The following is a 22180-nucleotide window of genomic DNA, read 5'->3' on the forward strand; positions in this document are numbered from 1 at the left end:
CCACAGCTGCCATTTGGGCACGATAAGAATACCTATCTTGTGAGGCTTTCAGCTTAGCACAGTGCCTGGCATGCCATAAGCAAAGAATGCCAGCTCTTATCATCAGTAAATTCCCAAACACATGGGATTCCAAGTGAGCAAAAGATAGCTGTATATATAAATAAATGGCTATTGGTATATTTGATGCCAATGAATAATTTTAAGATTTTTTTTCTAGTATATATAATACTCTTCCAAATTTCTGTGGGACTTTTTTCTTTTTTAGGGTCTAAAAAAAAAATCAGTCTCTTTTTTTTTTTTTTTTTTGTAGATAATTATTTTTTACTGAAGGGTAGTTGACACACAGTATTACATTGGTTTCAGGTGTACAACACAGTGTAGTGATTCAACATTTGTATACATGATAATTCTAGGTACCAGCTATCACCATACCAAGTTGTTACAATATTTTGACTATATTCCTTATGCTATACATTACATCCCGGTTACTTATTTATTTTACAATTGGAAGTCTGTCCTTCTTTTTTTTTTTTTTTTGTGAGGGCATCTCTCATATTTATTGTTCAAATGGTTGTTAACAACAATAAAATTCTGTATGGGGGTGTCAATGCTCAATGCACAATAATTAATCCACCCCAAGCCTAATTTTCATCAGTCTCCAATCTTCTGAAGCATAATGAACAAGTTCTTAACATGGAGAACAAATTCTTACATAGTGCATAAGTTACATGGTGAACAGTACAAGGGCAGTCATCACAGAAACTTTCGGTTTTGCTCATGCATTATGAACTATAAACAGTTCAAATATGAATACTCATTTGATTTTTATATTTGATTTATATGTGGATACCACATTTCTCTCTTTATTATTATTATTTTTAATAAAATGCTGAAGTGGTAGGTAGATACAAGATAAAGATAGAAAACATAGTTTAGTGTTGTAAGAGAGCAAATATAGATGATCAGGTGTGTGCCTGTAGACTATGTGTTAATCCAAGCTAGACAAGGGCAATAAAACATCCACGGATGCAGAAGATTTCTCTCAGAATGGGGGGGTGAGGTTCTAAGCCTCACCTCTGTTGATCCCCAATTTCTCACCGGATGGCCCCCCTGCGACTGTGCCTGTCTTAGGTTGTTCCTCCCTTGAGGAATCTTACCCGTCTCTGGCTAACCAGTCATCTTCCGGAGCCATACAGGGAAATGTAAAGTTGGTAAGTGAGAGAGAAGCCTTATTGTTGGAAAAGGTTAGCTTTTTACTTCTTTGCATATTTATGCCCTGTGGCTTCTATGCCCAGCATTTGTCTTGAGGTATCTTTACCACTTGGAAGAATTATGATACTCGGTAAATTTGATATGAGGCACGAATTCTATTTAAGGGTTGTAATTAGGAAGGAAGAAGAAAAGCTATAGAAGTAGCAGGCGGAAGAAAACATGGGAAGATTGAGTATTTCTTTGACATATCTTCTTGTAGAGTAACTTAAGCATGTATAGGTTTTAAACTACTAATTAAATTGCGTACACACATTAACATAATAGGAGTATAGTTACATAACCAAAGCATACCTGTAATTACCATCCATCTCCAGTGAAACCAAGAAAACCAGTTAGGCACCTTAGGCATTTGTGAAAACTTATCTATGATATGGTGGATATTGTCCAACTGTACTTGAACAGTCTGAGAGAAATCAGACAAATTAAAACAACCCATTCCTGGGGACTGTTCACATCCCATATGTTCTTTTAACAGTAAATAGTCTGTAGTTGTAAGATTTTGGAGCGCTACAATTTGCACTTCTCCTAATTCTTGGTTGAGTTCCAACAGTATAGATCCAGTCAAATTTGTTGTTTTACTGTAGGCACAGGCCAGCTTAGATATCTCCTTCTTCATTCCCATGGCAAGTCCAGGAGCTGGTGGGATGAGTGCATCTACAGCTGTAGCAGTGCGTGGATCTTTGTTGGGGTTTTTTGATGATCATCTTCTGTCATGAGTCTTCCAGAGAGTGCTGATGTTGGAAGTTCTTTTTCATATCGTATCTTAGTTCATTTTCGGGGTAGCCAAATTAGGCTTTGATCCTCTGTATAAACACAAACAGGCCCTATGCCTACACTTTTATATGCCCTTTATACCCTTGTGTAGAACTCATTGGAGGTCACCACACAGGAACAGCCTTTTTTTTTTTTTTTTTGGTATCATTAATCTACACTTACATGACAAATATTATGTTTACTAGGCTCTCCCCTATACCAGGTCCACCCTATAAACCCCTTTACAGTCACTGTCCATCAGCAGAGCAAAATGTTGTAGAATCAGTACTTGCCTTCTCTGTGTTGTACAGCCCTCCCTTTTCTCCCACCCCCCCATGCATGCTAATCTTAATACCCTCCTACTTCCCCTCCCTTATCCCTCCCTACCCACCCATCCTCCCCAGTCCCTTTCCCTTTGGTACCTGTTAGTCCATTCTTGAGTTCTGTGATTCTGGTGCTGTTTTGTTCCTTCAGTTTTTCCTTTGTACTTATATTCCACAGATGAGTGAAATCATTTGGTATTTCTCTTTCTCCACCTGGCTTGTTTCACTGAGCATAATACCCTCCAGCTCCATCCATGTTGCTGCAAATGGTAGGATTTGCCCCTTTCTTATGGCTGAGTAGTATTCCATTGTGTATATGTACCACATCTTCTTTATCCATTCATCTATTGATGGACATTTAGTTTGCTTCCAATTCTTGGCTATTGTAAATAGTGCTGCAATAAACATAGGGGTGCATTGGTCTTTCTCAAACTTGATTGCTGCATTCTTAGGGTAAATTCCTAGGAGTGCAATTCCTGGGTCAAATGGTAAGTCTGTTTTGAGCATTTTGATGTACCTCCAAACTGCTTTTCACAATGGTTGAACTAATTTACATTCCCACCAGCAGTGTAGGAGGGTTCCCCTTTCTCCACAGCCTCGCCAACATTTGCTGTTGTCTGTCTTTTGGATGGCAGCCATCCTTACTGGTGTGAGGTGATACCTCATTGCAGTTTTAATTTGCATTTCTCTGATAATTAGCGATGTGGAGCATCTTTTCATGTGTCTGTTGGCCATCTGTATTTCTGTTTTGGAGAACTGTCTGTTCAGTTCCTCTGCCCATTTTTTAATTGGGTTATTTGTTTTTTGTTTGTTGAGGCATGTGAGCTCTTTATATATTCTGGACGTCAAGCCTTTATCAGATCTGTCATTTTCAAATATATTCTCCCATACTGTAGGGTTCCTTTTTGTTCTATTGATGGTGTCTTTTGCTGTACAGAAGCTTTTCAGCTTAATATAGTCCCACTTGTTCATTTTTGCTGTTGTTTTCCTTGCCCGGGGAGATATGTTCAAGAAGAGGTCACTCATGTTTATGTCTAAGAGGTTTTTGCCGATGTTTTCTTCCAAGAGTTTAATGGTTTCATGACTTACATTCAGGTCTTTGATCCATTTTGAGTTTACTTTTGTATATGGGGTTAGACAATGGTCCAGTTTCATTCTCCTACATGTAGCTGTCCAGTTTTGTCAGCACCATCTGCTGAAGAGACTGTCATTTTGCCATTGTATGTCCATGGCTCCTTTATCAAATATTAATTGACCATATATGTCTGGGTTAATGTCTGGATTGTCTAGTCTGTTCCATTGGTCTGTGGCTCTGTTCTTGTGCCAGTACCAAATTGTCTTGATTACTATGGCTTTATAGTAGAGCTTGAAGTTGGGGAGTGAGATCCCCCTACTTTATTCTTCTTTCTCAGGATTGCTTTGGCTATTCGGGGTCTTTGGTGTTTCCATATGAATTTTTGAATTATTTGTTCCAGTTCATTGAAGAATGTTGCTGGTAGTTTCATAGGGATTGCATCAAATCTGTATATTGCTTTGGGCAGGATGGCCATTTTGACGATATTAATTCTTCCTAGCCATGAGCATGGGATGAGTTTCCATCTGTTAGTTTCCCCTTTAATTTCTCTTAAGAGTGACTTGTAGTTTTCAGAGTATAAGTCTTTCACTTCTTTGGTTAGGTTTATTCCTAGGTATTTTTTTTTTTGGATGCAATTGTGAATGGAGTTGTTTTCCTGATTTCTCTTTCTGTTGGTTCGTTGTTAGTGTATAGGAAAGCCACAGATTTCTGTGTGTTGATTTTGTATCCTGCAACTTTGCTGTATTCCGATATCAGTTCTAGTAGTTTTGGGATGGAGTCTTTAGGGTTTTTTATGTACAGTATCATGTCATCTGCAAATAGTGACAGTTTAACTTCTTCTTTATCATGCTGGATTCCTTGTATTTTTTTGTTTTGTCTGATTGCCGTGGCTAGGACCTCCAGTACTATGTTAAATAACAGTGGGGAGAGTGGGCATCCCTGTCCAGTTCCCGATCTCAGAGGAAATGCTTTCAGCTTCTCGCTGTTCAATATAATGTTGGCTGTGGGTTTATCATAGATGGCCTTTATTATGTTGAGATACTTGCCCTCTATTCCCATTTTGCTGAGAGTTTTTATCATGAATGGATGTTGAACTTTGTCAAATGCTTTTCAGCATCTATGGAGATGATCATGTGGTTTTTGTCTTTCTTTTTGTTGATGTGGTGGATGATGTTGATGGACCTTCGAATGTTGTACCATTCTTGCATCCCTGGGATGAATCCCACTTGGTCATGGTGTATGATCCTTTTGATATATTTTTGAATTCGGTTCGCTAATATTTTGTTGAGTATTTTTGCATCTACGTTCATCAGGGATATTGGTCTGCAGTTTTCTTTTTTGGTGGGGTTTTTGCCTGGTTTTGGTATTAGGGTGATGTTAGCTTCATAGAATGAGTTTGGGAGTATCCCCTCCTCCTCTATTTTTTGGAAAACTTTAAGGAGAATGGGTATGTCTGATAAAATTCCAAGGTAAATCCATCTGGCCCGGGGGTTTTGTTCTTTGGTAGTTTTTTGATTACCGCTTCAATTTCGTTGCTGGTAATTGGTCTGTTTAGATTTTCTGTTTCTTTCTGGGTCAGTCTTGGAGGTTGTATTTTTCTAGGAAGTTGTCCATTTCTCCTAGGTTTCCCAGCTTGTTAGCATATAGGTTTTCATAGTATTCTCTAATAATTCTTTGTATTTTTGTGGGGTCTGTCGTGATTTTTCCTTTCTTGTTTCTGATACTGTTGATTTGTGTTGACTCTCTTTTCCTCTTAATAAGTCTGGCTAGAGGCTTATCTATTTTGTTTATTTTCCGAAGAACCAGCTTTTGGTTTCATTGATTTTTACTACTGTTTTATTCTTCTCAATTTTGTTTATTTCTTCTCTGATCTTTATTATGTCCCTCCTTCTGCTGACCTTACGCCTCATTTGTTCTTCTTTTTCCAATTTCGATAATTGTGACATTAGACCATTCATTTGGGATTGTTCTTCCTTTTTTAAATATGCTTGGATTGCTATATACTTTCCTCTTAAGACTGCTTTTGCTGTGTCCCACAGAATTTGGGGCTTAGTGTTGTTGTTGTCATTTGTTTCTATATATTGCTGGATCTCCATTTTGATTTGGTCATTGATCCATTGATTATTTAGGAGCGTGTTGTTAAGCCTCCATGTGTTTGTGAGCCTTTTTGCTTTCTTTGTACAGTTTATTTCTAGTTTTATGCCTTTGTGGTCTGAAAAGTTGGTTGGTAGGATTTCAATCTTTTGGAATTTACTGAGGCTCTTTTTGTGGCCTAGTATGTGGTCTATTCTGGAGAATGTTCCATGTGCACTTGAGAAGAATGTATATCCTGTTGCTTTTGGATGTAGAGTTCTGTAGATGTCTATTAGGTCCATCTGCTCTACTGTGTTGTTCAGTGCTTCCATGTCCTTACTTATTTTCTGCCTGGTGGATCTATCCTTTGGGGTGAGTGGTGTGTTGAAGTCTCCTAGAATGAATGCATTGCAGTCTATTTCCCCCTTTAGTTCTGTTAGTATTTGTTTCACATATGCTGGTGCTCCTGTGTTGGGTGCATATATATTTAGAATGGTTATATCCTCTTGTTGGACTGAGCCCTTTATCATTATGCAGTGTCCTTCTTTATCTATTGTTACTTTCTTAGTTTTGAAGTCTATTTTGTCTCATATTAGTACTGCAACCCCTGCTTTCTTCTCGCTGTTGTTTGCCTGAAATATGTTTTTCCACCCCTTGACTTTTAGTCTGTGCGTGTCTTTGGGTTTGAGGTGAGTTTCTTGTAAGCAGCATATAGATGGGTCTTGCTTTTTTATCCATTCTATTACTCTGTGTCTTTTGATTGGTGCATTCAGTCCATTAACATTTAGGGTGACTATTGAAAGATATGTACTTATTGCCATTGCAGGCTTTAAATTCGTGGTTACCAAAGGTTCAAGGTTAGCCTCTTTAGTATCTTACTGCCTAACTTAGCTCGCTTATTGAGCTGTTATATACACTGTCTGGAGATTCTTTTCTTCTCTCCCTTCTTATTCCTCCTCCTCCATTCTTCATATGTTGGGTGTTTTGTGCTGTGCTCTTTCTAGGAGTGCTCCCATCTAGAGCAGTCCCTGTAAGATGTCCTGTAGAGGTGGATTGTGGGAAGCAGATCCCCTCAGCTTTTGTTTGTCTGGGAATTGTTTAATCCCACCATCATATTTAAATGATAGTCATGCTGGATACAGTATCCTTGGTTCAAGGCCCTTCTGTTTCACTGCATTAAATATATCATGCCATTCTCTTCTGGCCTGTAGGGTTTCTGTCGAGAAGTCTGATGTTAGCCTGATGGGTTTTCTTTTATAGGTGACCTTTTTCTCTCTAGCTGCCTTTAAAACTCTTTCCTTGTCCTTGATGTTTGCCATTTTAATTATTATGTGTCTTGGTGTTGTCCTCCTTGGATCCTTTCTGTTGGGGGTTCTGTGTATTTCCGTGGCCTGTTCGATTATTTCCTCCCCCAGTTTGGGGAAGTTTTCAGCAATTATTTCTTCCAAGATACTTTCCATCCCTTTTCCTCTCTCTTCTTCTTCTGGTACGCCTGTAATATGGATATTGTTCCTTTTGGATTGGTCACACAGTTCTCTTAACATTGTTTCATTCCTGGAGATCCTTTTGTCTCTCTCTATGTCAGCTTCTATGCGTTCCTGTTGTCTGGTTTCAATTCCATCAATGGCCTCTTGCATCCTATCCATTCTGCTTATAAACCCTTCCAGAGTTTGTTTCATTTCTGTAATCTCCTTTCTGGCATCTGTGATCTTCCTCTGGACCTCATCCCATTTCTCTTGTGTATTTCTCTGCATCTCTGTCAGCATGTTTATGATTCTTATTTTGAATTCTTTGTCAGGAAGACTGGTTAGGTCTGTCTCCTTCTCTGGTGTTGTCTCTGTGATCTTTGTCTGCCTGTAGCTTTGCCTTTTCATGGTGATAGGAATAGTCTGCAGAACTGGGACGAGTGACGGCTGGAAGGACTTCCTTTCTTGTTGGTTTGTGGCCCTCCTCTCCTGGGAGAACAGCGACCTCTAGTGGCTTGTGCTGCGCAGCTGCGCGCAGACAGGGTTTCTGCTTCCTGCCCGGCTGCTATGGAGTTAATCTCTGCTGTTGCTGTGGGCGTGGCCTGGCTCGGGCAGCTACTCCAAAATGGTGGAGTCGCGTTGGAGCAGGAGCTGCTGGGAGGCTATTTATCTCCGTAAGGGGCCTCCCTGCTCCGTGCAGCCCAGGGGTTAGGGTGCCCAGAGATCCCCGGATTCCCTACCTCTGGATTAAGTGTCCCGCCCTGCCCCTTTAAGACTTCCAAAAAGCACCCACCAAAACAAAACGACCACAAAAGAAAAAAATTTTTTTAATTAAAAAAATACATAAATAATAAATGGCTGCTCGTTTTTCTTTATTCTCCGGTGCCAGCCTCAGGCATCTGCTCACCGGTCTTTCTGCCCTGTTTCCCTAGTATTGGGGTCCCTATCCTTTTAAGACTTCCAAAAAGTGCTCGCCAAAACAAAACAGAAAAAAACAAAAAAAATGGCCGCTTGCTTTTCTTATGTCCTCCGGCACCAGGCCTCCGGTACCCTCTCCCCGTTCTTGCTGCCCTGTTTCCCTAGCATCCAGGGCCCCCTGGGCACGTACTGTGTCTGCACTCTGGCCCGGATGGCTGGGGCTGGGTGTTCGGCAGCCCTGGGCTCCGTCTCCCTCCCGCTCTGCCTGCTCTTCTCCCGCCGGGAGCTGGGGGGAGGGTCGCTTGGCTCCCGCCTGGCCGGGGCTTGTATCTTACCCCCTTTGCGAGGCGCTGGGTTCTCACAGGTGTGGATGTGGTCTGGATATTGTCCTGTGTCCTCTGGTCTTTATTCTAGGAAGAGTTGTCTTTGTTGTATTTTCATAGATATATGTGGTTTTGGGAGGAGATTTCCTCTGCTCTACTCACGCTGCCATCCTGGCTCTTCGGATCAAAAATCAGTCTCTTGATAGAGTTACACATACCTTCTACAGAAGGACCTCATGCAGACCCAAGGGACATGTGCACCATGTTTCTCCCTAAGGCTTGGGAAGCTCTTCACATGTCCCGCTTTCTGTTCAGAGCCTCCAGTCCCAGGGGCAAGACAGTGCTCACTCCAGCCAGTGATCATCCTGTTAATTCATAAATGTCATTTACCCACAAGATGCTGTGGCCACAGAAAGAGAAATGGATGTGTTTAGACCTCTGGCTTAGAAGTCTGGTAGATAGGTAGACAGCAACCAAATATTAAAAATGCCAGGAAAGAAAGATTTTAAGCCATACATGTATGCATTGCCAAAATTATCTAAAGCCCAGGCAGTGGGCAGAACACTTTGAGTGGGGATGGAAGAGGCTTAAAGATTCTCTCTTGGTCACAGCTATCCAGGGAAATTTTACGTGAATATTTATTCATGCAGACTTTCCACAAATGCCTGGGCCCCTGCTTTTTTCCAACCAGGCCCTGGGACTACCACAGAAACAAACACAATCTCTTCTCTTAGAGAATGTATAATCTCATTGAGAAGACAGGCGATAAACATATACTATGGTGTTGGGTAGTGTATTAGTTTCCTGTGGCTGCTGTAACAAGTAACCACAGACCTGATGGCTTCAAACAGAAATTTATTCTCTCTTAGTTCTGCAGGCCAGATGTCAAAATTCCATTCTCTGGGCTGAAATCAAGGTGTGAAGAGGGCATGCTTTCTCCCCCGCATTGTTTTTTAGCTGCTTGCCTCCCCCAGCTCCTGGCCACATCCCTCCTAGCTCCGTCTCTGCCTGTACGTCCCGGCAGCCTCTGGGTGCCTGCCTCAGATCTCCCTTTGCCTCACTCTGACCTTATAAGGACACTTGTGATGGTGATTAGGGCACACCCAGACAGACATTCCCAGATAATCTTATCTCAAGATCCCATCTGTGACTATATAATCAATGCTTACTAGTTGTGGGAATTAATTAGGGAGTGGCTGTATTTTGGGGTGGCCATTATGGAGCCTGCTACAGTAGTCACAGGTGCTTTGCAGAAAACTAAAGTAAAAGGGAAGAGGGTGACAGAGATGCCATTTTGGATGGGACAGTAGGGGAAAGTCCCATGAGGAGACACATTTATGCATAAGCAGAATGTCTAGCAGGCCAGCTGTTGACACGCACACTCTGGGAGTGAGGGGCAGCCTGGTGCACATCCCCCACACTGCTTCATCTGTCCTTTCTGCTCAGGGACCCTATCTCTGTTCCTGACTCTCACCCGCATCAGCGTCTCCCAGCTCACCCTCTACTGACTACATACAAATATGCTCAAAGCTCCCAACCTTAAATCAAAGAAGAAAATTTAAATCTGTCTTTATCCAGTCTTTATCCTGTCTTTCTCCTCTCCTTGGTTCCAAACTTCTTGAGAGAGTTCCCTGAAAGCACCCTTGGCGCACCTTCCTGCTCCTGTTCACACACCCGCCCGCACCGCCACCCCCACAGTGTGCGTGCCTCGCCCACAGGGAGTGAGGGGGCCCTGCTTCCCTCCCAGATGCCTCTCTTGATCAGCGTTCTTGCCAGGACACCTGTTACCTCCTTGGAGAGCCTGCCGAGCACCCCCACCCGACTCCAGCTCATTGCCCCAACTCCAGTGGGCCCCGTCCAGTTCTCAGCTTATGTGTTTGGTACAGTGACTTCTCCATCCTTGGCTCATGTCCCTAGGCCTCTGTGACACTCTCCTCAGCTGGCTTTTCTTCTTCCTTCTGGATCATTCCCTCGCAAGCTCCTTGGTGGAAGGTGCCTCTTCCTCACATGAGTGGGCCTCCAAATCCTGTCCTAGCCGCCTGCCCATCTCCCTCCTGACACCCTGTCCCTGCATGCTCGTGACTTCATTTGCCATCTTGGCTGATTCCCAGATCAATAGCTTTGACTCAGATCCCCTCCTGAGCTCCAGGCCCAAACAGCGAACTCCCTTCTGCACACATGTGCTTTCGCATGGGCACGTCCCTAATGCGGCTCCTGACCTGCAGCCCCCAGGCTCTTTCTCCTGTTGTCCCCATTTCAGAGCCAAGCCCACCCACCTGGTGTTGCCAGAGCCAGCAGCCTGGCGTCATCCTTCCCTCAACTGTTTTTCACCCAAGTGCACACTCAGTGGCAAAGCCCTAGTTTAGCTCCTTCCTGAATCCCACCATCATGTCCCTATTTTCCATTCCTGTGTTTCCCCATCTGTTGGTGCCGCAGCGCCTCATGTCTCCATGCCTCCCATATAGCACAGCCAGGGTGCCAGACCCGGCACTGGCTCTCTGCGCCAGCACAGACCCAAACCCCAAGCCAGCAGCACAAAGCCCCTGTCAGGTGCCCTCCTCCACCCGCCACACCAAGGCTGGAGTTGAGGGGCCGTTTGGTGGCTTTTCTCGGCCCAGGCCTTTGCTCACGCTGTCCCTTCTACCCGAAACCTTCTTCCTGCCCTCCTGGTCCAGCACATATGGCTCCCACTTTCAGATACTGACTTAGATGTTGCCTGTTGGCTTCCCGCAGCCTCCCATCCCTGCTGCCCCCGCCAGGCCCTGTAGTAAGGGGGTCTGTGAAGACAGGTGTCATCTCTGCTGTGTTTGCCATGGTATACCCAGCATCTGGCATGGTGCTGGCATGGGAGAGGTGCCCAATAATTATTTTTTCAAAGGATATATTTATAGAGCACATTGTTATAATCATAGACAAATAACTGAGTGCTACAGCAACTTCAGTAGGTCACTGTAGCTTCCAGCTGTAGAACAGTTACAATCGGGCTGGCTGGGAGAGGCACAGGAGGTTTCCAGGGTGGAAGGTGAGCTCTCACAGACAAGGGGATGGTGGGGCAGTCTCCTCATCTCTGCCCTTTGCTCCAGTCAGTCGAATCCCTGTTCTTCACAGCAACCCTTCGAAGAGCCAAAGCCCATTTTCACACCATCTTACTAGCCTGGCTTCCAGACCTTGTGGGGTCTTGGTCCTGCTCCCTGAAATTGTTCCAACTTGTCAGTGCCTCTCTGGGAACACGGAGCACAAACTCCAAATGAGGGCTGGCGCAGGTGCAGTCTCATGGACTAGCACTGTCCAGTTTTGACTTCATAGTTCTCGTTCATGCAGCCTGAGGCTACATAGGCTTTTTAAATTAGCTCCGTGGCACTGTTATTAGGTGAAACACAAGACCCAGTCAGGTGCAGATGGCCGTACCCTTGTGGCAGTCGGGCTGGCCCCTTCCAGAATCTGCCTGTAGGATATTTGCCAACCTCGAGCTGACATCTGCCTCGTTCTCTGTGCGTGCTCAGTCCCTCCTGCAAGGATGCTCACCAGGGTGTGATCTGAAGCCCCCACACGTGGAGAGCTTTAACAGGAGGCTCCGCTCCAGTCCTCAGTTTCGGCCTTCAGATCACTCTTGGCCATGTCTGCTTGCCCGCCGAGTGTAAGGCCTCTGGTGGAGAAGTAGGTGTCGGGGTGCTCGGAACTGAGCCCTGGCTCCTTGCGCTTCTTTCCTTTTCCTCTTCCTACTTGGAGCATATATTTTTAAAGCTCTTTTCCTTGATCTGAGCACTTTTACTTGATTGGCATCTTTGGGCTTTTGCCTTTCTGGTCTTACTCATCCTTGACATTTCAAGCCTTTGAAGGCAGCTCTTCTTGGACTTTATCTGGGCCCACCTCCTGGGAAGACATGGGTGCGCAGCAGGTGAAGGCGGGGAGGGCACCTCTGCTCCCTTGCACACCTGGTACACCCCTCTCCAACCTGAGCTCCAGGAGCAGCCTGGGGAGCCGCCGGCTGCCTTCTGTCCCCTCCTCCTTCCTGCCTAAGAGGCAATTTCTCTTCCAAGAGCATCAGCCTCCTTTCAGAATCTCTTGTGCTAGTAGGTCTTACTCACCTCACTTCCACAAATTCTGAAATGTCTTCTTTAATTTTTTTTTTTTAAGTTTCCCTGCCTACCATGACCTGGGGTGGGGGGTGGGGGTATCTGGTCACTCTCTCCCACATGAGCGGCCATCTCCTCCTGGATGGTCAGAATCCCATCCATCTGTTCTCCCAGGCTGGATGGTCTCATCCGTCCAGAATCTCAGGCTCTTCTCCATCCTGGCCCCCAGCTGCCCGAGATGAGCCTTGGCTGGAGGGATCAGGCCTAGGGCTGGGAGAGCAGAGGGTGGCGGAGCGCTCTGAGCAATCAGCCGTGGCATCGGACGCCTCCAAAGCGCTTGCCCACCAGAGCCCTCCAAGTCCAGGGAAAATATGTGTCATCAGGGAGTGGGGGCCACTGTAGAATTAAAACTCCTTAGTCCTAAAACCTCAGAACTTCAGGTCCCAGAGAGTTCCTCCCAGGAGGGAAAGGAAGCAAAGAGCAGCAGCTGAGAAGAAAGCAGGCAGAAAAGTCCACACCAGCAGGTTCCTCTGATGCAGCCGGATCATCCCTTTCACTGAGGCTCAGTGATCCTAAAACCTTTTTTATGCTGATCACACTAGATAAGCCCTCTGGAAGCACAAATCCCAAAGATAAAAACAGGAGCTCCGCTGGGCTATGCCCCCGCGCCCCAGAGCCCGCTGCCCTCTTAAAAGACAGGGAGGGCAGGGCCCCAGGGGGTATTTATAGAGCCCCTGATCCCCACCAGCGCCAGGCTTCCGCCACCTGCTCTTCTCCAGGCTTGAGGTGCTGCTGACAGACAAATGAGGTCTCAGGGAAGGAAAATGCCCTGCTTACAAGTGGCAGGCATGCAAGCTGATCCAGCATCACCCAATCAGCTTTGGTTTCCCCAGTTAGGAGTCCAGGCTGAGCTCCTCCATGCCCATTCCCAGCCTGAGATTCTGGATGGATGAAAATAAGGTCTCAGATACTCGGGGTGGCAGCTTCACAGGCTAGCCTACTTCAGTATCCCAGAAGCGAGTGCATCAAGGATCCTTATTGTAGTTACATCCAATTATTCGGAGCTGTGTCTTGGTAAAGCACTGCTTTTGTCCTGCCGTTGTATGCTAGAAGGCTGCAAATCCAAGCTGATAAATAGTAAAAGCCACCATCCCACAGGGCCTTGTCTGGTCAGCCCTGTTTTCAGAGCTAAAAGTCTGGTTCATGAGAATGACCCAGTCTCACCTTCCTGTTGCTGAACTTAGCCACGCACTGTCATTCAGCCATCGGACAGCAGACACTGCAGGCCTTATTCCGGCCGTGGTACCATGCTGATCCTGTGTCTCCAGCAAGGATGGCCTGTTTGGGGGCTTTGTTTCTGCCAGGCTGCCCCATCCCCGCTCCCCGAGACTGCCTTCTCATTGTTCACATTATCCAGAAGAAAATGACCCTCTTGTGCGTGGGGGAGGACAGAAAGGACCAAAGGTAAATAAATAAATAATAATAGATAGATGAATTTAAAGCTTTCTCACTTGGCACCCCCCAGAGTGCCTGTGTGCTTTGTACTGATGGGCCCTTTCGGCCCTTTAGGCATTCCAGAAATACGGTGGCAGCAAAGCCTGTTAGTACCCAAGGCTGAGTCCCTTTTCCAACAGGGTGCTGGGGGCACATCACATGGTCCCCTCTAGGACCTCGTGTCCTCCTCGGTAAAGGAGCAAAAAATTACCTGAATATCCCAGGATTGTTACAAGGATTTAACGAAATGACCTGCAGAAAGCCCTTGCCGTACAGTAAGTCACGGAGGAGCGTTAGCTCCTTCCCACCAAGCCTCCCGACCCCCCCCACATCTCTCCAAAGCTTCCACAGTCTGGCTTTTGTTTCTTAAGACATCATGTGTTGCAGATTTGAGGGGTTCACTGGTTTGTTTGGGGGAACTCAGTGGAAATTAAAACAATTAAGACTTGACCCCCAGAGTTAAAATCCACAAGTGTGTTCTTAAAACAGCCAATAAACGAGCATATTGTGTTCTTATGAGCAGGTTCTAATTTTCAAAATAATTTTTTTAATTGTGGTAAAATACACCTACCATAGAAGTTAGCATCTTAGCTACTTAGTACTTACATAGATGTAACTACCGTCACATCGTCGTGCGGCCACCACTACCATCCGTCCCCAGGTCTCTCTCCATCTGGCAAAACTGAAACTCTGAAACCATTGAAGCACTACCTCCCCAGCCCCCCAGCCCCAAGCAAGTTCCAGTTTGACTGTTAACAGTTGAGAAAAAGTAAAAGCTAAACAGAAGCTGGGGTTGGAACTTTCTAAATATTCTTCAAATTGGGCAGCAAAGAATAGGAAAGAATTGAACATTCTGCAGATACATGGAATGGGCAAAAGTTTGACAGCTGGAGCGCCCTCTGCAGGCTTGGTGCATGGTGCCCCCTGCTGTTTGAAATACTGTTTCTTTTAATTAATACTTCGCCTTCCTAAGAATTCAGATAGACTCTTAGATCTGAAAGAAGCACTGAGAACTCTAATGTGTATTTGGCAGTTCCATTAAATCTAAACGATGGTAGAAATATATTAATGTTCATATTCTTTTAAAAAGAAAACCCTGATTTTAAAAACTGCATCTGAAAATGTTAACTTTTTATCATGAATCTACTTGAGTGGATGATTGGATCAACCCCCTTAGGAAAGTAACGTAAGTGTGACTATCAACAAGCCACACGGAGGACACTAGGTACACAGACACTTGGTAATGTGATTCTCCAAGTGCCCTGTCCTGGCTGAAAACCAGGCTGTTTCTGTGTAACAGACATAGTTTGTTCCTGCAGGGGAGCCTGTCAGAATGGCGATCTGATCACCTCACTCCTCTACCCACACATCCTCGCGGCTCCCACCTCTCAGAGTGAAAGCCACATGACCCACAAAACCCTTTGTGAACTCCCCCACCCCACCCCCCACCATGTACATACTGCCAATGCAATTTGATGCTAAGAATCAAAAGGCCAAGTGTTGCTCCTTAGGTCTACGCCAGCTTTCCCCGAAAATTCAAGCAAGATAGGCGGGTGTGTTCTCTGAGAGGGAGGCCCTCCCCCCACAAGGACTTCAGATCAGTGTGCCGTCCACATGGAGTGACATGGGTCACACTCTCCCAAGACACTGGTTGTGAAAACCGAGTTGTCAGCCACTTTCTGAAAGCTGCTCTTCCCTCAGAAACAGCTTCTCACATCCATGTCACAAGCATGTATTAAGATTTCTTGCTCTGTGAAGACAGATATAGGGGTCCTTTTTATTCTAAAAGGTTTTGTACGAAACAAGAAAAAGTACACAGAGGAAAATAATATCAGTCCTAGGCTCCCCACCTACAGATGACTCCACTGTTAACCTTTATTGCAAGTCCCAGGAAACCTTTTACGATAATGATAATAACCAAGATGGATTGACCCCATCCACCATGCCTGGCACTGGTAGAAGCATTCTGTGCAGATCACAGGCTGCTCAGCAGGGGACCACAGACATCCTGGGGGTCTGGTTGCCTGAGACAGTCTCAGTAGCTGGCACCAGCACGTAAACCAACTTACTTACCACACAGTCCTGAGCCAGGCTCGTAACCACCTCTTTGTGTGGTATCATTGATGGGTGACCACTGGTTTAGCCACTGGAGACTGAAACCCAATTAAACATATATTGAGCCTTTCTTTCTAAGTGAAAGCTCCAAATAAAAATTATGTCTGGGGCTACTTTAACTCAAAACAGCTGCCTGTATTTTACTTTCCCTAACTGTAGGGGTGGGGACAGAGGGGTAAGAATCTCTGACTGACCTAATCCTGATTATTCAGGGGAGTGGAGACAGCTTTGTGAGTTCTTCACAAGCATGGTCAATGGCTTCTAGAAATTAGGTCAAAATGAGAGTTCTTGGCAATATTCCCTTGTGGAATGGCATCCTCTCAGGACGTTCAGAAATGGCTGTCCCACTGTGGCTGGATTTGCATGTTCTCTGAATTCAAATCAAGACTTCTTCAAATCTCAATTCCAGATTCTTAGGAAAGAGACTCACATGGTCCCAGGGCAGGTCAGGGATGACTGTGGGTGAGGAAGCAGGTCTTGAGAAAGATGCCCCTTCTGTAGTTCTAGTCACACTGACTAAGACTGCAAGACTGCAGTATCTTAGATGTGACCATGTGTTGGCACATCTGTAAGGCTTAGGGCTTCCTTTGTCCTTTCCACACACTGTAATCCTGGGGGTGGGGGATGGTCTTATGTGGTAAAACTTTATCATGACTTAGCTCATCGTTATGTGGATTTAGAAATGTGTAGAGAAAAATCAAAGGTCCCATGGCCAGTATTCTCACCTGACCTGGTCGGCTTGCTCACTACACACGTGTGGACAATACATTATTACTGACTCTATATAAGAGCTCCGCCCAGTGCTCTGGACTGCAAGGCTGCAGGAGAGCAGAGGCTGGAGTGGTGGCAGTGCCAAGGACAGAGGCTGAGACAGCTGCAGGGGCGGAGAGGCCTGGAGGCAGAGACCAGCTTGCTGCCTGCAGACTCGCTCTGAGTGGGTGGGATGCTAGTGATGGACCTGCCACCGTGGGAATAAAGCTGGTATAAACCCTTTCACCCCAAGAACTCTCCATTGTCATTTTCAGTCTCACTGAATCAAGTGAACTTGCCCGGGCCTGAAACCTTTTGGCGAGACAAAATGAAAGGTTAAACACTGCCCCCAGCACAGAACGACTACATACGGGAAAAGCCTGCTTAAAGGATCACCTCTAAGGAAAATGTCAAATTACCCATTAACCTGCCCAAACAAACCATCATTAGTAACTGTGAGAGAGGCTCACACACTAACCGGAAACTGCATGTTACACTTGTGAATAAAAGGGCCATGGCACAACTGTGGTTAGTTTCTAAGAGGCTGAGACAGTTAAAGAGGTGAAGCCAGCAATCACAAAGGCGGAAGGCTGGTCTAGGCTGGTCTGGACTGGTCTGCACTCTATGACAGAGGAATATTTCTTGAAGTACGAATAAGTATTTCAGAGTTCAAAGTGGAAATTTCATAATCAGCGCCTGGTCCTCGGAAAAATCACAGTCTGTCAAACAAAAGAGGAGTGGGTCATCGGTCTTCTCCTTTTTAAATAACCTTTTTGTTTCAGAATGATTTTAGAGTTACAGAAACGTTGCAAGACTGCTTGGAGAGCTCCCACAGACGCCAGCTTGCCGGGGCCGCACTGGTCCCAGGGAAGGAGCAGACGTGGCCATGAGCTGAACTCCATAGTTCATTCCGATCCCACTGGCTTTACCGCGGTCCTTTTTCTCTTAGCATCCTGTCCACGTGACATATTGCAGCCAGGCAGCTCCTCCTTGACCTCCTCTGGCCTGAGAGTTTCTCCGACTTTGCTCGTTTTTGTGGCCTCAGTGGTTTTGAGGACTGCTGGGCAGGTGTTGTGTAGACTGCCCTGCAGTTTGGGTTTGTCTGAGGTTTTTCTCATGGTGAATCTGGGCTTATAGATCCTGGCAGGGAGGCCACAGAGGTATAAAGCCACTCTCATCACACTTACCAGAGTACATGCTGCCAGCATTACTTGCCCTTGTTGATGACCTTGGTCACCTGGCAAGAGGATGTTGGCCAGGCTTCTCCACTGCGGAGGTAATTCTTTCCCTTTCCATACTGTAGTCTTTGTAAGGAAGTCACTACGCTCAGCCCAGCCTTCAAGAGTGGGAGGTATGCTTTATCGCATGAAGGGGGATATGTACGTACATTAATCGGAATTCTGTGCAGATGTGTCCCTGCTTGTTTATAGCAGTATGGAACCATGGGTATTTATTGTACCCTGTGTGTCCTAATTCAGTGCTACAGTGTTTATTTTGTTGCTCAGAATGTTCCATTTGTTTGGCCATTGGGAGCTCTTCCTGCTGGGCTCCTCTGTCCTTTGACACATTACCCCAGGCTGATCATCTTGCGTACTTCCTGCCCTAGTCCTAGAATGAGCCATTTCTCCAAGAAGCCCTGGTTCCTTTTATTGGAGAATAAATAGAAAAACCAAGATCTGGGCACTGAGTGGGTTGTTCTGTTTTGCTGGCTGCTTCCTAATGAGATAATATTGACAGCAAGCTTTGTAGCAGAAAACCCAACCCTGCAGCTGCTCTGAGAACAAATCATGTTCATTGTCAGTAGTTTATTAGGTTTGTGTTCTGGCTTGGAAAAGTCAATGTCATTAGGCTGTGCAAATATTTGAGGAACACGGCATGTCATGGTCAACTGGGAGGGCATGTTCCGAGTCCAGACCACTGTGGATGAACTCCTTCGATGGCACTTTTCCTAAAATATCTTTGTTAGGTTAACTTCTTAGGTAAAATTTCTCATTTTCTGAAGTAGACTGGTTAATTTGTTTGGATCATTATGCTAGAGCCCAGTACCTTTCTTAGGGGAAGTGAGCCTGCAGCTGGGTGTTGCAGCCTTTAGCCAACACCATACCTGCTGCTAAGTGACATGTATTCCTTTCCGGGCAGTGCAGGAACCTGCCTGAAGGCGATGAGCACTTTCATACTGGAAACATGGCAAAGGCAAAGGGTGGAATTCAGAGACTTCAGGGAGAAAAAGAAAGGAGGCTTCCCTACATGCCGTCTTCCTTCCCTTTTAAGTTACCTGTTGCTCGAGCACCAGAGCAGACTTGACAGGTTCAGTTCTGCTGTTCTGGAAGACCCACTGTAGGCTCTAGGTGTGTGTGGCTGGAAACCCTGAAGAAGCATCTCAGTGGCATGTGGCCTTGATGAGGGAATTTAAGGGATGCATAGCACAGAGAGATACCAGATGGAGAATGGAGTGGTTTAGTGGTGCCAAATTAAGTCCTACCATAGAGGTTTAGGAATGGAGTATCGAGCCACCCTTCTGGGGGCTCTAGTAGCAAACCACCAAACTGTAAGGTTCTGTTTTCAAAGGACCAGAACTGTGGTCACCCGCCTGGGTTACTTGACGTTTCTGTAAATGTCTCAGTGACTTGGGTATGCTCAACTCTCCTTCTGTCCTCAAATTAGACTCCCCCTGCAAAGGTTACTGATCATCTCCTCCAAAGCAATAAAAAACCTTCAGAGGAACACTATGCATGCAGAGAAGCCAGAGGGAGCAATCACTTGGCTTTGCCCCATTCTCTCGGAGATGCAGTTATCTCATCCCCATTTTCCTTGTCTGTTATAACTTAAAAGCCACTTTACAGTGATGTTGCAAAGCACAAAGAGATTGCAACACGAGGCATTATTTCACATTCAGATAATCACTGGGTACAAAATAAATACAGCATGTCAGTGGTTCTCCTGGAAGCCTGTTTATAGCAGAATATGGCCTAGGTATCTCACCCCAGACATTGAGAAAACACAGAATGGCTTGCCCTCCATAGACCCTAAGATACAAATCAAGTCCAGGCTTGGGGCAGTGCCCACTCTCTTAATTCCTTACAGTCTTACTGCTATGGAAAACATCTGGCAGGAGGGATAACGCATCTATTTGTCAGGGAAATGAATTGCATCCCAACACCATGCTCTTTGGAAGTTGTAGTATGAAATTGCCACCATACCAGGGCTGTAGGCATGAGTCATCTCACAGCATTTCAGGCTGGCAGCTTTACAGAGGGAAAAGATGACAAGACCACTCCAGGCCACTAGGTAATAAGGTCTCTGAGCTCCGAGTAGCTAGATCTAAGGAGGTATTTTCCCTTCATGTCAAAAATGGGGTGTGAGTACCAGCACCAGCCACTAAGGATTCAATGATGGTATGTCTGTCATTTTTGAAAACCACTGGGATATTCTTCCCCGATGCTAAAAAATGCATGATAGGATAAAAGCTCCCTTGCATTTGTTAAGTTAAACATTTATAATAGATCCTCTGAGGTATTTGAAAAAATACTTCAACATGCATCAGAAATAGGACCAGCTTAATTCCATGGAGCTTATGTTACCTACAGCCTAAAGGATGTTATATTCTAAAATGTCAGTGTTCTGTTGCTACACAATTGTGATTCATTTTATGATGTATTCACCTCCATTTTAGAGAACAATCACTTGCAATTTTAAGAAAGGGAGAGAAATATTTGATGGAACTGGCATGTTTGTGACATTCTTCTCCAAGATCATATCATTAAATTTTTTAATACAGGTTTTTTAAATCAATTATACACACAAAGTTTAAAAAGTCAGTTCTCTAAGGATTGTTGCCAAAAAGAGCCATTCTCCCAACCTGCCCTCTCCCCTTTTTCTACTGCCAAAATCACCCCCCACCACATCAGCTCTTTTGATGGACTCTGACTCTGATGATAGACTGATTCTGATTTTTATGATAGACTCTGATAACTGAGGCCTGATTTCCCTTCCTTTCTTAAAAAACTTCAGTTTTTCCTGGACTTAATCACTGTTTTAATTACAGTTTTTCTTAGTTTCCTGTTCACTTACCATTAATTATTCCCACATTTTCCCTTCACTGCAGAAATCCCCCTTCGTGTGTTCAAACATGTTTTAGTATCTTATTCCAACTAGTTCTAGTGTGGTCAGCTGACCTGTGGGCCTGTCTCCCCCTCCTGGGCTCTCTCCTCAACCCCATCGCAGGGATTCCCATGCTTTGTTCTCCGGATGAATCCTATATCTTTCTTTTTCTTCATCTGTGACTCCCTTGCTTTGGCAGAGAATACCCCTAATGGCTTCTTGAAAAAGTGTGCGTGGGAGGAAAAGTTTCTGAGGCCTCGAACATCTAAAGATGTCCTTCTGCTAAATTGATTGACAGTTTGGTTTTGAGGTCTAGGAAAGAAGTCATTTGCCCTCCTAACTTACTGCTGTGTCCTCTCTCAGTGCCAGCTTTCCCACTCTCTGAAGCTGGAAGCTCTTGGAATTTTGTCTCTGCCCCCGGCGTAGCCCAGGGCCCTGCCTGGCGGGTCCTTTTTTTTCCTTGATGCTACGTCCACACAATGGATCCTTTCGGTCTTAAGATTCTGTCTTCCAGCTATTGGATTTGCAGTGTTCTCTCTTTCTGGAGCTCCTATTACTTGAATGTTGGACCTCCTATTCTGGTCCTTTACTGATGTCTTTTAAACCCATTCTTGTGCACGTCCCGTATCTTTGTCTTTCTGCTCCATCTTTGTTGTAGATTCCCTATACTTACTCTCATTGAGTGAACTTTGCATTTCTTGATTTCACCTTTTAATTCCCAGAAATACTTTCTTGTTCTCTAAGTGTATTTTTAAGTGATGTTTCCATTCAGTTCTTACTTCATGGATATTCTCCATCACTCTGAGAATACCAGGGAGAAGCTCACTCGCTCTCCATTGTCTCTGTTTCCTCCAGGTTTTTTTCTCTTTGTTTTTGCCTCTTTGTCTTAAAGGCCTTCCTCAGAGTCCAGCGATCCCTGGCTGTCTCCTCACTTCTGTAGCTGGGGCACTGGAAGCGATGGCAGCCATTCACATGCACTTGGGGCTTTTCCCCTCTGCGGGCCTCACTGATGGCCGGTCTGGTGGGGCTGCCTCCCTGAAAGCCCTCCATTTCTGGAACTTTAGGTCCTCTTTCCTGGGCTGGTCAGATTCTTCAGAGACAGTCTGGGTCTCCTGCCTCAGGGGGAACTCAGGCCATGACCTTTGCCATGTTATCCTTCCCTAACTGCCCCCGCTCCCTGTTTTCTGTGCAGTAACCCTGCCCTCAACTCTGTATGTTTTACTTTAGGCAGAAGCTGCGCTCTGGCGCCCTGCCAAGTTAGGGAGGCACTGTCACCAGCTGTTGCAAGAACAGTGGACTAGCTGCTTGCTAACTAGACGGTCCACCAGCCTGGTTCTGGCCCTGCCTTCACACACATGCCACCCGTCCCCAGTCCCTCCCCACCCTAGGTCAGGAAGGGCCTGTCACCACTTTTCCTGATCTGTGGGGAAGGGAGAGATGG

At 45.4% G+C, this 22180-nt stretch overlaps 1 protein-coding gene across 2 annotated transcripts in view; it reads left to right on the forward strand.

The window, feature by feature from the left end:
• Window positions 1-22180, forward strand: part of ANKH (ANKH inorganic pyrophosphate transport regulator) — a 135983-nt gene that overhangs the window by 107043 nt on the left and 6760 nt on the right. The window lies entirely within an intron of this gene.

This window comes from Manis pentadactyla, chromosome 2 (genome assembly GCF_030020395.1).
Source record: "Manis pentadactyla isolate mManPen7 chromosome 2, mManPen7.hap1, whole genome shotgun sequence".
Lineage (NCBI taxonomy): Eukaryota > Metazoa > Chordata > Mammalia > Pholidota > Manidae > Manis > Manis pentadactyla.